Source organism: Podarcis tiliguerta, assembly GCF_965153285.1.
Source record: "Podarcis tiliguerta genome assembly, chromosome: 5".
NCBI classification, from domain to species: Eukaryota; Metazoa; Chordata; class Lepidosauria; order Squamata; family Lacertidae; genus Podarcis; species Podarcis tiliguerta.
The window spans coordinates 29,689,650-29,707,391 of NC_139538.1; the positions used below are offsets into that span (position 1 = coordinate 29,689,650).

The window sequence follows — 17,742 nt, forward strand, 5'->3', positions numbered from 1 at the left end:
CAGCCAGTAAAGCAAAAGGGGTGTAGCATGAGGGATGGCAGTGGGGCCATGCCCCTAGGCATGGTTTTTTGAGGGGGTGCAAAGCAGGCACCCCCGGCAGATGCCCCCAGTGCAGCCTGGCCTAGCGCTCCTCTCCCAGAGTTGGAGGAATCAACACTTGCGGAGAGAAGCATTGGGCTGCGCTGGGCTGGGGGCACCAGCATACAGTGGCGTAGCAAGGTCAGGTGGTACCCGGTGTAGAATTTTTTTGTCACGCACCCCACATTGAAATTCCCCCTTCCTCCCTCTACCCCCATCAAAGAAAGCCGCACAGGCAGCTATCCAATGTAGATCCTGCCTTCCCCCCCCCTCCCTCCCTCCACACCCTGTCAAAGAAAGCCATGCCCTGCCCTCCTCCAGCACCCCGGGAGCGTGGGGGGCAATGGCGCACCACCCGCCCACGACTCCCAAGCCTCCCCTGAGCTGTCAAAAGGAAGGGGAAAGGGTGGAAGGCCGCCGGCAAAGCGGCACAGCTAGGCACCTTCCTCCGACGGCTCAGGGTAGGCTTGGGAGTCGCAGGCGGGCAGCGCGCTGAATGTCACCCGCCTCAGTGTGTATGTGTGTGCGGCTGTGCTTGAAGCAACTCAACCACAAGGCAACTCAACCCTGCTCGGTTCCACAGGCAGAGTCGAGTTGCATTTTGTAAAAAAAAACCTTGATGGCACCCGGGGAAGTCCGCCCCCACCGCACCCCCTTCCTCCACCAGTGCCAGCATGGTGACACCAGGTTTGCGCCCACCAAGTGTTGGCTGGCCAGGCTGAACCCTGTGCAGGCAGGCGGCACAGCACAGCCCTACTTGGCTTCAGTGTGGGGCAGGGTCGCTCCACCGGGGTCAGTGGCAAGGGCTGGGGTGTCATGAGTGGATCCTTCACCCTTTGCACTCCGTGCCCCGCCCCCAGTGTGTGCATACCCCCTGGCACACATGCATGCCTGCCCCAGGCTCCAGGAGCTCACACTAAGGCTGAACTAGCATGTGGGTTTCCCCCCCAGAGAAAACTGTGCCCAGACTTTGCAATTCCCTTCCAAGGACCCCCCCCCCTTTGCCATATTGCAATTGCCTGAAGCCTAACTATTGCAGATGCAAACAGTGTTGCAACTGGGGTCGAATGTAACTTCCCCAATACTACCATGAACCGAAATCATCATAGATGTACAATAAAATGATGTTTAGGGGACGCGGGTGGCGCTGTGGGTTAAAGCCTCAGCACCTAGGGCTTGCCGATCGAAAGGTCGGCGGTTCGAATCCCCGTGGCGGGGTGCGCTCCCGTTGCTCGGTCCCAGCGCCTGCCAACCTAGCAGTTCGAAAGCACTCTCGGGTGCAAGTAGATAAATAGGGACCGCTTACTAGCGGGAAGGTAAACGGCGTTTCCGTGTGCGGCTCTGGCTCGCCAGAGCAGCGATGTCACGCTGGCCACGTGACCCGGAAGTGTCTTCGGACAGCGCTGGCCCCCGGCCTCTTTGAGTGAGATGGGCGCACAACCCTAGAGTCTGTCAAGACTGGCCCGTACGGGCAGGGGTACCTTTACCTTTACCTTTACCTTTAAAATGATGTTTGATGGGCACACCTACCTACGAGTCAGCTCTGTTGAACATGGTGGGGACATGTCTCTGAGTGTATGTGCATAAAATGGTGCTGCTAATATTGTTCAGTTTCTGTTAATTGATTCTCATGGAAACTTACAGATTCTGGCTTCACACAATTAACTCAAGGCAGTGTCAATTTACTCTTGGCAGAAAGCCAAGGTCTGCTTGACCTAGAAACTGCTTACTCTGATTGGTTAACGACCAGCACTCAACTCAGTTATCTAGGAATGCTAGCACAGTTTGGTGTGTTGGGTGTGTTAGGAGTAGGAGTGCTGTGTATGGTTGAGAGAGAGAGAGAAAGAAAGGATTTATTTTGCTTTGTTTTGTATGCAGAAACTCTGCTGTTTTCTTTTCCCTTTTTAATAAATCCTGTAAATAGTTATTCTGAGTCTAGCTGACTAGTCATTTCCACCTCAACTAGCTTCTTCGCTGTGCAGGAAAACTCTGCTACGTTTGGGCTAAAGCCATTAGAGCTATGCCTGACACTTCAAAGTTCCATGAGGTTATGGGTATTGTGCTGCCAGCCTGAGTTGTGGTGGTGTCAGCATCAACGGTGTTGGTTCCAGTAGTTCCAGTAGTTCCAGAAGTTGTTGTTCCTGTTGGTGCAGCAGATGGACACTGGCTGGTTCCTGACTGTTGTGAGCTGGTGACGCAGTGGACACAAGGACAACAGACGCAGCGTGTGAATGCTGGTTGCTGTGGTTCCTGTTTTCTCTCTCGGTGGTCGTGAGTAGCTGGTTCCGGGTTCCAGGGACATCGCTCTCAAGATGGCCTCACAACCAGTTCAGATGGCTTTTGAGCGTCTGAATGACTCCAATTACTTGCTGTGGTCGGAACGCATGCAGGCAGTGCTGCAGAGGGATCGTCTCTGGCAAGTGGTGAGTAAGTTTCCTGCGAAGCCTGATGATGAAGACCTCGATAAAGACCAAAGAGCAAGGGCCACAATTGTCTTGGGGCTGGAAGATTCCCAGTTGCCGTATGTGAGGGGAATCAAGACAGCTAGAGGTGTGTGGCAAGCACTTAAAGAACTCCATGTGCGTGAGACAGCGGTTTCCAAGCTGTTCATTCGCAAGGCATTGTACAAGGCAATGTTACAGCCTGGGGTTACAATGCAGGAACACCTACACAGTTTACAGTTAAAGTTTACTGCGCTACAGGAAAGAGACTGTGCGTTAGACCAGGAGGAGAAGGTGGCTATTATTTTGAGTTCTCTCCCGGAAAGCTGGGATAATTTAGTTTTGTCTCTAGAAGGTTTACAGGAGCGTGATTTATCAGTCAGTTATGTCACTGGGCGTTTGATTGAAGAATGGCAGAAGAGGCAAGAAAGGTCGTTTGCTGCAGAGGCTTCTACAGGCGGGCGGTTTGGAAGGAGTTTTCATGCCGTGCCAGAGGTGACGCAAAAGCAGCGTACCGGTGAGGAGTCAGCGTTTGCTGTTAGGCGTTGTTTCCGATGTGGGTCTTCAGCGCATCTAAAACGACAATGTCCGGAGTTGGTCAAGTCTCAGTGGCCGGTGCAGGAGCAGAGACGAGATCAGCAGCAGCAGCAGCGTAAAAAGAAATTCTTCAAACGAAAACAGTCGGCTCAGCTGGTGACCGCAGAGGTCAAGATTGCTGATGAGAAACAAGCTGTCTGGGTGGTCGATTCAGGAGCGTCTCGGCACATCGTAAATTCAGATGAATTGTTTGTTTCCAAGAACTCAGCACAGCGCAGCCAGGTGACTCTAGCAGACGGAAGTACTTCCGAAGTGATTTCGGGGGGTGCAGTTTTTGTTCCTTGTCTTCGTGAATGCCTGCAAAATGTACTTTATGTACCTTCATTAAGGAATAATCTGATGTCTGTAGATTGTTTGCTAAAAGCTGGGTTTAAAGTGTATTTTGAAGGAGACAGTTGCATTATTAAGAAGGCTGGTGAGATTTTAGGCACTGCTAAGTCAGAGGGAGGCTTGTTTTGGCTTAAAGCAGGATCTCAAGTTGCAGCAGTAGTCAGTAAATCTCAGCCTGCAGTGAATAACAAAGCTATACATGACAACTGTGTGCACTTATTGCATAGGAAAATGGGGCATGCTTGCTGGAAAAGTGTACTAAAAATGTCTGAATTGGCTGATGGGGGTGATTTAAAGAGTTGTAACAAGTACCTTGATTGTAATGTTTGTAAAAAGGTTAAAACCCACAGAGTCTCTTACCCCAGAAGTGACAGAGTTAGTGAGTCACCGCTACAGCTGGTTCACATGGATGTAATTGGTCCATTTCCTGTAAGCAGGGGTGGATCGCGTTTTTCATTAACAATTGTGGATGACGCCACACGTTACTCTTGGGTTTTTCCCATGAAGAATAAGGGTGACGTGTTCACTAAGTTTAAAGGCTGGGTGGCATCTGTGGAAAGATTTCTGTCCATTAAACTCAAAAGGATTCAGACGGACAGAGGTGGCGAATTTATGTCAAATGCTTTTAGAGATTGGTTACAAAAGCGTGGCATTGGGCATAGAAAAACGAACGCTTTTTCCCCAGAGGAGAATGGCGTTGCAGAGCGAAAACATAGATCTTTACAAGATATGATGTTTGCCATGCTTGATGATGCTGATTTGCCCATGTCTTATTGGGGGGAGAGCATGCTCACCGCGTGTTATCTCCAAAATAGGCTCTTTCATCAAACAATAGGTACAACTCCGTACTTTAAATTGTTTCACAAAAAACCCAAAATTGACCATTTGCATGTGTTTGGATCAAAAGCCTGGGTATTAATTCCAAAACAAATGAGAAAGAAGGGAGATCCTAAGACCAAACAGTTAGTGTTTGTGGGTTACCAGGAGCTGGGGAAAGGTTTCCGCTTTGCTGAAGGGACAAATGGCATTGTGATCTCCAGGAATGCCAGTTTTTGTGAACATAGTGGCTGGGAGAGACTACATGCCAATACTGAGGTTTGGTTTGAACCTTCTCAGGAGCTTCATGACTCTGAAGGTAAACATAGAGAATCAGAGTCTGAGGGTGAGGAAAGTTCAGATAAGAGCTCTCAAGAAAGTGGAATTAGCCAGAGACCAGTTGCTAAGCAACAAAAGAGAGGTCGTAGTTCTGAGGAGGAAAGTGGGTCAGAAGAAAAATTTTCTCCCAGAAGATCTAAAAGACAAAACAAAGGAGTGCCTCCGGTGCGTTTTTCTCCGGATACTGCAAATGTGTTTAGTGTAATTGCAGAGCCCAAGAGTTTCCAGGAGGTGTTAAAGTTGCCAAAAGAGGAGGCAGAGCTCTGGAAACAGGCAATGGAGGAAGAGATGTCCTCTCTGAATGAGCACAAGGTCTTTACACCAGTAGCAGCGCCTGAGGGGGCAAAGATTGTAGGCTGCAGGTGGGTGTACAAACTTAAACCTCTGGTGACAGGAAAGTACAAATACAAAGCTCGTTTAGTGGCTCAAGGATACTCTCAGAGGCCTGGAAAAGATTATGACGAGACTTTTTCCCCTACTGCTAAGGCGGAAAGTGTAAGGCTGATTCTAACGCTTGGAGCAAAGAGAAAACTCCTGTTAAACCATTTTGATATCCAGACTGCATATTTACATGCATCAATATCAGAAGACCTGTATCTAGCCGAACCGCCTGGTTATGAGACAGGTTCCAATAGAGTGTTGAAATTAAACAAAGCTCTATATGGTCTCAAACAGGCTGCAAGATCTTGGAACAAATGTTTCCATGAGGCCTTAGTGTCATTTGGTTTCAAGCAGAGTACAGCTGACAATTGTGTTTATGTACGTGGTACAGGCAGTGATCAAGAGTTTTGTCTGATTTATGTAGATGATGTATTGTATGCTTGCAAAACTGATAAACAAACTAAAAGGTTTGCCAAACAATTGTCCAGTAAGTTCAAAATGAAAGACTTAGGCCCGGTTAGGACATATCTAGGGTTGGAAGTGTGCTGGGCCCAAGATGGCAGTTGCCTAATTAGTCAGCAGAACAAAGTTAAACAACTACTGACTACATACAGGATGCAGGATTGCAAAAGGGCAGTGGTGCCTATGGATCCAGGTTTCATAAAAACACTTCATATAGATGAGAGTCCTGAATTTGAACATCCTGATGTATATCATTCTGTAATTGGAAGTTTATTGTATCTAGCACAGTGGTCCAGACCTGATATTAGCTACGCAGTAGGCATATTAAGTAGATTGGTCTCAAAACCCACACTAAATGCCTGGAAAGGGGTAAAGCAAGTTCTGAGATACCTCAAACAGACAATTGGCTATATGTTACAATTAAATTCTTCAGAGGATGAAATGTTGGTTTGCTATTGTGATAGTGACTGGGGAAATTTGCCAGATAGAAAATCTGTCACAGGACTAGTCATAATGGTCGGTGGAGCTTTAATCAGCTGGCGGTCACGCAAGCAAGACATTGTAAGTGTGTCATCAACGGAATCAGAGTACGCCGCATTGAGTGAATTGTGCAACGAGGTGATTTATTTCAAGCAGTTGTTAGCAGATTTAAATGTAAATTGTGGAGAACCAGTACAAGTTTACATTGATAATCAGGCTTGTATAACCTTAAGTAAAACAGAGGGTTTCAAATCGCGTTCCAAACATATCTCTGTAAAATACCAAAATGTACGTTGCTGTGTACAGGACAATATAATCACATGTACTTATGTATCAAGTGAAGAAAATGTAGCAGATGTATTAACTAAACCATTGGCAAAGATAAAGAACAAGCAAATGTGCAAGAGTTTAGGTTTGCTGGAAAAATAATCTCCTACATAGGTGTTGTTTGATGTTAATTATCCAGCAGAATCTGTGAGGGGGTGTTCAGTTTCTGTTAATTGATTCTCATGGAAACTTACAGATTCTGGCTTCACACAATTAACTCAAGGCAGTGTCAATTTACTCTTGGCAGAAAGCCAAGGTCTGCTTGACCTAGAAACTGCTTACTCTGATTGGTTAACGACCAGCACTCAACTCAGTTATCTAGGAATGCTAGCACAGTTTGGTGTGTTGGGTGTGTTAGGAGTAGGAGTGCTGTGTATGGTTGAGAGAGAGAGAGAAAGAAAGGATTTATTTTGCTTTGTTTTGTATGCAGAAACTCTGCTGTTTTCTTTTCCCTTTTTAATAAATCCTGTAAATAGTTATTCTGAGTCTAGCTGACTAGTCATTTCCACCTCAACTAGCTTCTTCGCTGTGCAGGAAAACTCTGCTACGTTTGGGCTAAAGCCATTAGAGCTATGCCTGACACTTCAAAGTTCCATGAAATATGTGGTTTGCTAATGTTTTACTTAGTGGGTTTAATCAGCCCTGATTAAAGTCCAACCACACCTGGAGGGCTACAGTTCCCCAAGCCTGCTTTTCTGATGTAAATGCTATGGTAAAAAGAATAGCCAATACAGTGCTATCCAGATCTTTTTGGGCTCCAAATCCAGCCAGGATGGTCAGGGATGGTGGGTGTCGTCATCCAATGACATCTGGAGGGGTCTACCTTGGCGTAATTCTTCCTTGCCTTTTTTAACTTACCAGAGAAACAAGAAAGGCTCAGCTCTTCATTTCAAGCAGTTCTGTTCCCTTAGCTGTCCTTTGTTTATGCGGTGCTAACACTGCAGAGCTCAGTATGACTCAGCGGCAATGTAACCAGTGAGTCATAACTGTGGTCTGCTTTCTTGATTGAGTCTGAACAACCCACCTATTCCCCTTGCCTGGCCTATTTTCTGCAAGGCCTTAAGGGAGGAGGGTTGAGTCCTCAAGATTTCCATACTGATGAACATCCTAGTCACAGAACTCTTGCATCCTGGCAGCTTCTTTATTGCCATTTATATTGCTGACCAGAGAAGCTTTAACCCTTAAAGTCACCTTGATGTAAAAATCCAACCAAAAGTAAGCCCATTACATACTTAAGATCCTTTGAAATCAATGGGACAGTCCACTGACTCCCTGAGCAGCTCTCTGACCCAAATGAGTCACTACACCAGGCAAGGAACATGTCCTCCTTTGCACCTACATTCTAACATCATCACATTTTGTGTTTCCAATCCATACTTTTGCCAGTGGCATCAAACAATGCATGGCAGGTGTGGGCAAATGAATGGTGTGAGCGTGTTATGATCAGCCAGGTATCATGTCTACTCTGAAGTGAGCTGTACTGAGCAGCACTGAGTTTCTTCTAAATAAGTGGGTATAGGATTGCCGCCTCTGTATTATGGGGGGAGGGCAGGGGAAACTCCATATGGGCTGCCATTTTCAACCGTAACCCAACTCCAGGCCAACCAGCCACTCAGTAGCTCAAACTTATTTGCTAAAAACCATTTGCCATTATGAAACTACAAAAGGAAAGGACTTGATCATCTTCACATCACACAATGGAAATAAAGCCTATGGACAATGACTTTGTCTGAGATACTAATTAAGAGAATACATGCCCTGAATGACACAACTGATACAAATGATTTTGCTGAAAATTCCTCCGGGGAGAGAGCCATCTCCTGTTGATGGGTTTGCAATGGCATGTTAAGATTTCTTTATCCCACAGGATAGCTGGGGCTCTCTGGGCTGTTGTAATGGTGATGGGGTGTTCATTTCACTCTCCATCCTGGCCACTGAGCCATTGTATCATAGGTTAGGGTTACCAGACTCCCCAGTTGCCGGGGACAGTCCCCGGATTTGCAAATCTGTCCCCGGAATGTCCCCAGATTTGCAAATCTGTCCCCGGGAAACGTGGCAGCGTCAGCCTCAGCAGCCCAGAGGCAGCCTGGTAGCACAGTTGGCTCTGGCTGGCTTCAGGAGCTGCTCGCCAGCCAGAGTCAACTGCGCTACCAGGCTGGCTCCAGGCTGCTGACTGCCACTGCCACAGCCACTGCCAAAGGGGAACCAGGGATGTCTGGCGGTACAGATCTCCTGCCCCCTTCCCCCTTTGTTTTGACTGATTGGGGGAAGCTTGGGAGATGCGGGCGGGTGGCCATTGCCCAGTTTTTTTAAAACTCTGAGCATTTATGTTTCACAGGGTGTGAAAGAAGGGCTTTGCATGTGTGCTTGGGCCCAGGGTCTTTTGCCTCACCATCCCCACTACTGACTCCCTGTTGCTACTCAGCTTAAAAACAAAACAAAAACGTGTCCCCAGATTCATTTTGAAAAAAATCTGGTAACCATATCATAGGTGCCAACTGCCTGGGGCCCCGGGTGCCCAAGCACCCACAAAATTCCTCATGAAGGGGCCGGGCACCCACAAATTTCAGTGCCAGGGCCCTGCATGGTGCATGACACCCATGGCCCCAGGCACCCACACCGTGGGGCCAAGTAGCACTCCTGCATTGTTTCACTTCTGGTTTATTGATTGTGTTGATATTGTTTTTTAAGCACACATCTAGTTTTTTAATGCTCTAAGCCATCTTGAAGAGCTTTGAAGAGAACTATTTTAGCGAAGGAATAAGTGAATGACATAACCTAAGGTTTCTAGTCTCACTCAGAGATTGGGGAGGAATTTGATTCCGTTCAGTTTTAAAGGTTAACCGTATAATGAGCACTTTCCAGAACAATATCCCAAGGGAAACACAACTATCTTTTGAAATCCACGCTTTCCTGAATTTTGCATTGCAGTTTACAGCCTATATGCAAAAATGCATATACTGAGGGAGTGTGTGCATAAAACTGCATAGCTTAGTAAAATAGCATGCAAAGATGCAGTATAATAGAAGACACTGGTTTGCAAAAATGTGTGTATTGGGCAAAATTGCATAGAAAAATGTGTGCATTAGGAGAAATTTGCACTAAAATGGTAATAAGTTTTTATGAGGACTTAGAAAAGAATCACAAACTCATATGGAAATGTAGAGAACTGAATTTAAGACTGGGAAAATGAGAAACTGGGATAAATCCCCATGGACAAATTTGCTTATCTCTGTTCTCAACTCATGGATACAAAACAGCAAGTACTGAAGGAAGATCCCCACTTACATACCCAGGGACATAGCCTTCTAAGGTTAAGATCAGCTCACATCCCTCTAATAACTGTGTACAACCAGAGACAATAGCTAAACAAACAAACAAATGAATAACCCCCTCCATTAATAATGATTTGCACGCCTCTCTTTTCCCCAATGTTCAGTCCTCTTAGGGTTGTACCATTTCAGGACGGGGGGGGTGTGTGTCACATGATCAAATGCTCCTAAATGTAAAAGAAACATTTCCTGCAAACTAGGGTGCCATGAAGAAATCTAGTCGAGAACTCTTGTTGCTTCACATTCCAGCTTCTCATAAAGCTGGGAGGGAAAGCATTTCATTATGAATTCTGAAATGGTACAGTCCCAGCTGGTCTCTACCACATTTTGGTTGAAATTGAGTGTACAGCAGCCCACTGAGAATGTATCTCAGGGCACATTTCCTTCAGCAGGTGCAATGGCATAACTGCCAATTTCCCCCTACAAATCTCAGCACACTAAAGTAATTTAAAGCACCATGGCTGAATATGTGAACATTCTGCTAAACACACACACACACACACACACACACACACACACAGAGAGAGAGAGAGAGAGAAAATGTCTTGTACATTTTGTCTCATATACTTAAAAGCCTGCATTTTTTAAAAAAATAGAATTTAACAGCAAAGCACAGCATTGTAGCATTGTGAAATTTCCCTGCTCAAAAGCACTCCATTATTCAGGGGAGAATGAGAATCAGTATAATGTACCCCCAAGAACAAATCACTGGTGAGTAACAGATGAGCAAGCAAGATTGCAGCTGAATGTGAAGTTGGGAAAACAATCAGCATTTACGCATAAATTATTTGTTAATAAGCGGAAGCGGTTGGGGGTAAATGGCAAGAAAATTGCTTCAGCCCAAAGGTGCAGCCACTGCTATAATCCTGGCAGGTGTCAGCATCTACCTCCTCTGTCCCCTGGTAAGCTCTCTTTGTGGAATCCACTAGGATAGTATCAGAGGAGCACCAGGGATGTGCTGGAGGAACCCCAAATGGCACCTAGCCCAAGGCTTCCTCAAAACTAGCACTGGTCTAGCATCTCAGGCTAAGCAGATGTTGCTTCTTCAAGGACTGGAGTAAGGGAGAGAGATGGCTGCCTCCTCTGTGCTATTTTGTCACCTGCACAGATGAAGCCACGCCCACCTCTGGTCACATGTAAAGGAAGTCTGTCTGAGCCCAACTGGCTGGTCCAGACATCCCCTTTTTATGTCCACTCTAGGAATGTTGTATTTGACTGCTCTATGTTTCACATCCCACAAAAAATAGATTAAGATCCTAGTTGCTTCATACCAATAACATCTGGAGGGCTACAGGTTACTCACCTGTGATTTATAAGTTGCTGCTATTGTTAACTAATAGGGAATCAGAAATCCTTGGTGATCTAACACAAATCACCCGGGGATCTACCTTCTGCCCACCTCTGCTCTATATTATCTAACTAAACTTTAATAAAATGTGCCACTGTAAAACTGTTCCTTTAAAAATCAAGAGATAAATTTTGATTCTCCCTCTTTAAGGGCTACATTTGCTAAATCTGTACACAACAGCCATCATATGCACGCCACAGAACACACAAATTACTTTTCGAACTAAAAGAGATTTTTTTTCTTAGTTTCAAGGTGTTTTCATTATCATAACAAAGAACCGATTCTCAAAAGAACCTGCAGGTGCCTTTGAATATATTACAAATGCTTAACAAAAACATAATTGTCCAAAGTGGGGTGGGGGGGACTCCTTATTTGTTCTCAGTCTTGGATAGATTATGTCTCAAAAGTACTTTCTGAATACAGAGTTGTCTTCATCCATTTTATCATAACAGTAAGAGCGGGCATAAAACTTTGCAGTAGGTAACCAATCAGTGGCTCTCCAATTGTTCCTGGATATGCTACCATGCGACCTCTTCGTGAGTGTTACCCTGATTGGTTTGCAAGGTTGCAAGACAACTCTGGCTGTTTCTGAGCATTCATTCAGATATGTATGAACGGAGGTAATGTGGTGTTTGCAAGTGTCGTTCCACACTTCCCAGTGCATTTTGCTGCTACTTTCCTTTTCGCAAAAAGGCTGGTCACTTGGGGAAGTGGGTTTGTCGCAGAAATCTTTTGTCGCACAAGATTTCCCAATCAAATATACTTGTATTTGGCAGTGTGTGATTGAATCCCACCTGAAGACAGCAAAAGTCTGGAAATGCCCAGCAACATCCATCACCCCGATGGATTGTGGGACTACGGGTCCTTCCACTTTCATTAAAACAGTAAACTAGCTGCTATTTTAAACAGTTTCTTTGAACAGGATCTAAGTAGCAGTATTCTAAATAGTTGTCAGTTCTTATTTTCTCTGCTAAATAATTATTAGTGATGCTCTGTTAGCCGCTTTGAAACTCCCTTAAAGGGAGTGAAATGCGGGATATCAAATCCAAACTCTTCTTCTTCTTCTTCTTCTTCTTCTTCTTCTTCTTCTTCTTCTTCTTCTTCTTCTTCTTCTGTTTCAAGAAGTTCTGCCCAGACTAAACAGTATTAATTTTGCTGTTTGTGTTCCCCCATTTTCCCACCCCCATGTCCAAATACACACCACGCCTATAATCAGTCTGCCCCCTGTGGCCTTTACTTGGGGTCTGGCAACCAATCCCCGCTACCCCCAAGTCCACAGGAAAAAACCAAAACACCCAGAAGTTGACAATGGTCTGCATATGATATCCTTTTACTGCCTCCTCTAAATGTTTCCATTATAGGATTGTGAAATCCTATTTGTACTGAAGAGACATACCCTGCAAAAAAATATGACGATGTTTTAGCCAGAGTTTACTGTTATAAAGTGAAGGCAATTCAACATGAGAACCCTGGGGAAGGCTCTTAGGAAAGCTTGCATGTGCTGTTTGTGGTGAGGCTTTGCTGCCGCAGGTACATTGCCATATACAGTGGTACCTCGGGTTAAGAACTTAATTCATTCTGGAGGTCTGTTCTTAACCCAAAACAGTTCTTAACCTGAGGTACCACTTTAGCTAATGGGACCTCCTGCTGCCACTGTGTCGCCACCACGCGATTTCTGTTCTCATCCTGAAGCAAAGTTCTTAACCTGAGGTACTATTTCTGGGTTAGCGGAGTCTGCAACCTGAAGCACCACTGTAACAGATTGAGGACATGGAGCCTGACCCCAAAGTTATTTTTAGATATGTGTTTAGTTTCGTATTGAAACAGGCTACACTGTAGTTTTTCCTGTTCCCGCTAGGGGGAGGTTTCAATTTCAGCCATTGGGACAAGCATCTCTGCCTAGGAACAGGGAACTGTTGCTTTTTCCAAGATCAAGAATGTTCTTTGTGTATCAGCAGGTTTTCAGAACTCAATAATAACTTGACAGAGTAGGCTAACAGTACAGGGGGCAGATGTATTCCAAATAAGCAATATGAATCTGGAAGCAATGAGTCTCAGAGACGTTGTTGCAAGAAGTTGATGCAAAAATTGTAATCTACCCCTCTGTCTACCACGCTCAATGAGGGCTCCAATCATTCATTAATAACAGGAACTTAACTAACCTAGTGTGCAATGATGATCCCCTCTGGTGCATTTTTGAATGCCTCCAATAACCTTCTAATTGTGTGCAGGCTAACCTGGTGTCTAGCATGATTGCAATGGAGCCACTGGGAACGGGAATGGGAGAGCGGCTGCAGTGACTTGGCGGTGATTGATTGCCTTCATTCCCATTTTATTCCCAGCGCTAGGTGCGCACGGCTTCTTCCACGGTGCAATTTAATGAGATTTGCGACATGGATACCCTGGCTAAACCGTTCAGGCTGGAAGTTTTCATTTGCTAGTCTACATTTCTTCTGATGAGTCTTGAGAGAGTTTGACTCCGGCAAGATTAGTGAGGAAAGGGGGCAGGAAAAGTGAAGGGCGTTTGTCTGGTTTTGGGACAGAGGATCATCACTGTGTTTATTTGTGTATTTCATGTAGAGATTAAGGCGCAGATTGATAGGTGAAGGGTCTCAGGGAATGAGAAGCACAAAGTCTGTTTCGAACTGTCCCGTTCCCTTTGAAAATCCCCCGCTGTGCTTTCCTGCAGAGCTGACATGTTGGCTGAGTTCTTCCTGTCTGCAAAACAAAACAAAAAGTCTGTTTTTCTTTTCTTTTTTTAAAAAAAGCCCTGCCCCCCCAAACCAAGCACGTATTAATCTAATACAGATTAGATTGCCCTAAAGGCCAAAAAAGACACCTAGATGGTCATGCCTTCAAATCGATCAGCTATAATAACTCAAGGGTCATCGTCAGTGGAAGTAAACCTACATTTACATCTGCCATTCAAAAATCACAACCATTTGAATGTGAGAACACCAGAGATTGCAGTCAGCCTGAATAAGGGATGGATATTCTCTTATTTTCCTGTCTGCCTTGAAAGAAAAAGAAAGCCCATTTGTTGTTACTCTTCAATGTGTGTTAATGGACTTTATGAAACAATCACTGGATAAAGATAATATATGAACATAAGTCATACCCTCCAACATGTCCAGGTCAAAATCTGGGGAGCACTCCCAGGCAAGTCACATGACTGCACACCCATGGCACAAGGTTGCGGCACCCAAACTGGCTGCCATTCCCTAGCGTGAAAAATGGGATGTCCAATTTTCCAGGGACAGTTGAGGGGTACCCAAAATTGTAATGATAGAGACCACAAGACTTTCTGACACTACCTTCAATTTTGTCTAGGGACGGGTAGTTCCATCAGTTTCAGTTTCTTGTGATGTCTAATTTTTTCCAGTCTTAAATTCTGTTAGCTACATTTCTGCATTAGATTAGTTTTTCAAAAGAATCATAAAAATTCAATCAGACTTTTTGTCTGCATTTCTTCTAATATACACATTTCTGCAAGTCATTTCTCCTAATATAATGTATTTTGTATGCTGTTTTTCACTAATGTGAACATTTTAAATGCATGCTTTCCCTAATATACACTTTTTTGTTGGAGAAATGTGCAGCAAAATTAAGAGAAGCACAAATGTTGAAGGACAATTATATTTCAGGCTGCTTATTACATTTGAAGTGTAAACAAAGTAGGCATGCATCATGCAAACCAAACCAAATTTCTTTTATTGCTTTAGACTTCAATCCTAACCTCAATGCTAATCCTAGGAGGAAGGCCCACTGAATTCAATAGGACTTACTTCTGAGTAGATTTGGATAGGTGCTGTCAAGATCATTAACAGCTTGAAGCAGAGATCCAGGTGTGAAAAAAAATGGTAGAGACAAAGGACCCCTTGACAGTTAAGTCCAGTCAAAGCGACTATGGGGTTGTGGCGCTCATCTCGCTTCAGGCCGAGGGAGCCGGCGTTTGTCCACAGACAGCTTTCTGGGTCATGTAGCCAGCATGATTAAACTGCTTCTGGCACAACAGAACACCGTGATGGAAACCAGAGCACACGGAAACGCCATTTACCTTCCCGCCGGAGCAGTACCTATTTATCTACTTGCACTGGCATGCTTTTGAACTGCTAGGTTGGCAGGAGCTGGGACCGAGCAACAGGAGCTAACTCCGTCATGGGGATTCGAACTGCCGACCTTCTATATGGCAAGTCCAAGAGGCTCAGTGGTTTAGACCACAGTGCCACCAGCATTCCTACTCTGATGTACACTCTTATCTCTTTAAGAGATCAGAAAGTAAAGTCTGATCATAGGCATGTCACCTTCACTGGAATGAAGCCATTGTTGTTGGGTGAGAGCTCTGTGCCTACTTTTTATGCATGGAAGGGTTTTTATCTTTCTTACATATAAATGTGTTGGTCATTGTCTTTTAATTGTTCTAATGGCTTTTATATATCAAAATGTGCCATTGTTTTTCTTTTAAGATCGCTTCCAGATATTTGATGGGAAGTGATGCACAAATGGAATTAAATAAATGAATAGATCCACTTTGAAATTTATCAACATTATGCAACTGGGTTGTTATTTCCATCCAGTTGTGGCAGCCAAAAAAGCTGTCAGGATCGCTCTAGAAAAGGCTGCAGTTGCCATTATTTCCACTCCAGCTACAAGCAGGATGGAGAGGAAATGTCACAAGAGGATCTGTTCCCATGTGATACCTCCCAGCAGTCTTCTACTGACTTCATATCATTTGGATAAGTTTCAAGGCAACTCTGTATAGGGTATGCAGCTACGCAAATGCAGAGGAAATGACTTGTGTCTGCTTTCTGTCTGCATCTTCCAAGTCAGGACTGTCTGCGATAATCCACAGGAGGCAGCACTGTGTTCAAGGTGGCCTGCTATATGAGAGACCCTCTTTGCTTCTAGTAATCAGAACTAATTCAATATGGGTCATTTATTCTCCAAACACTAGCATGTCGTGCAGATGAACTTAATAATGCTGCATTGCAAGTGTCTGTATAATTAAAGCCAGGAAATAACATTGGATGTTATTTTCTAAGTGGCATTAATGAAAGTACTTTTTCACCCAATTCACACTTAATATATGCAATTTGTGGCTACAAGAGGTGGTGGTGACCAGAAGTCTAGTGTCAAATTACACTTGACATTAAACAAGTGGCATAAGAGTGTGTTTTTCTTCTACAGCTGATAGCAGCTGGGGACCCTAATCATAGCAGACCAATGATGATTTCATTGTTACTGATTACTGATAATCTCATTGTTTTATTCTTTTTGTGAACCGCTTTGAGGTTCTTCTTTTTTCCACAATCAATCAGTATATACATAAATAAATGGGATGGGGGGTGGTCTTTCCTTCCACCCTGCAATAGTGATTAATATTGCCCCTCTGAAGCTGCTACTTGGCAGGTGCATAAAGCCTCCATAGGTGCCAGTGGTAGCTGTTCTCCCATGCCATATAGGAGCTTTAAAAGACAGATTTCTTTGTAGAGATGATGGTATGGGAGGACAAGGCAAATCCTCCACATGTTTCAAAGTCATATGTAGCTGGGCCCCTTGTTGACTTTATAGGTGGTGCTGTGGTCTAAACCACTGAGCCTCTTGGGCTTGCTGATCAGAAGGTCGGCGGTTCGAATCCCCGCAACGAGGTGAGCTCCCGTTGCTTGGTCCCTGCTCCTGCCAACCTACAAGTTCAAAAGCACGCCAAAAAGTGCAAGTAGATAAATAGGTACCGCTCTGGCGGGAAGGTAAACGGCGTTTACGTGTGCTGCTCTGGTTTCAGTGTTCCGTTGTGCCAGAAGTGGCTTAGTCATGCTGGCCACATGATCTGGAAAAACTGTCTGCAGACAAACGCCGGCTCCTTCGGCCTGTAAAGTGAGATGAGCGTCGCAACCCCAGAGTCGTTTGTGACTGGACTTAACTGTCAGGGGTCTTTTACCTTTTTAGACAAATACATGGGGAATAGCTCATAGCCATTATGCCGCTAATAACCATATTACAGCTACTAGCCATAATTTGGATTACTAGAAGTTGTTGGGACTCCTCCACAACAAACCTACTTCCCCTAAGAATTGGACTTTTTGCAAAAAGTGACAGGAAAATGTGCCTGAAGGTTTGGGGGAAGTTTGCTTGGCACAACACCATTACCTTCTCTGTAAACAAATCAGAATGAATACTCAATGTCTACTCTCCCTGCAGGGAGATCAGGATGAATGCTAGTAAGCAGGTTGTCTGGAAGTGACATTATAGGGGTATAGATGTGCTTGGATTCAGCAGCTCAACAACACCATGTGCCTTTAAATTATTCTTTGGCAATCTTGTCCCCACTTCTTTGAGAACAGTGTCTACTGAAGCTGATCCATCGACTGTGCATCCAACACAGGAGAAACAAGTTGTGCAGCCAAACTCAACAGAACTGAAATCCTAAACAATTCCTGCAGGGAACTGGTATGTGCAGCCAACACAGAACTGAATCCCATGCTTTGCCCATCAGCTGACATCACCTGCCCATTGGAGTGATGTAGCCTGATTGACAGGTGGGTGTGGCTTTGATAAAATAGTCTCATGGGCCAAATTGGAGCACCTAGAGGGTCAAGATTGTCCTGTGGGACAGAGGTTCCCCACTACTGCTCTTTAATACAATCTCAAACATATCTGGGAGTAAGCCCTGTTGAATTCAATAGGGCTTCCTTCTGAGTAGACCTGGTTACTATTGTGCTGGAGTCTACAACCTGATGTGCCCTCTATATCCATACCAGGGGCAATCATTACATCATGTTGTTGTTGTTGTTGTTGTTGTTGTATGTTTATA

At 44.7% G+C, this 17,742-nt stretch overlaps 1 long non-coding RNA gene across 1 annotated transcript in view; it reads left to right on the top strand.

Annotated features, from left to right (window-relative positions):
- LOC310678755 overlaps nt 1-17,403 on the top strand; it is a 28,693-nt gene extending 11,290 nt beyond the window's left edge. Inside the window, exon 3 of the long non-coding RNA XR_014511939.1 lies at nt 17,273-17,403. This is a non-coding gene — a long non-coding RNA (uncharacterized lncRNA). The remainder of the gene's footprint in view (nt 1-17,272) is intronic.
- The last annotated feature ends 339 nt before the right edge of the window (nt 17,404-17,742 follow it).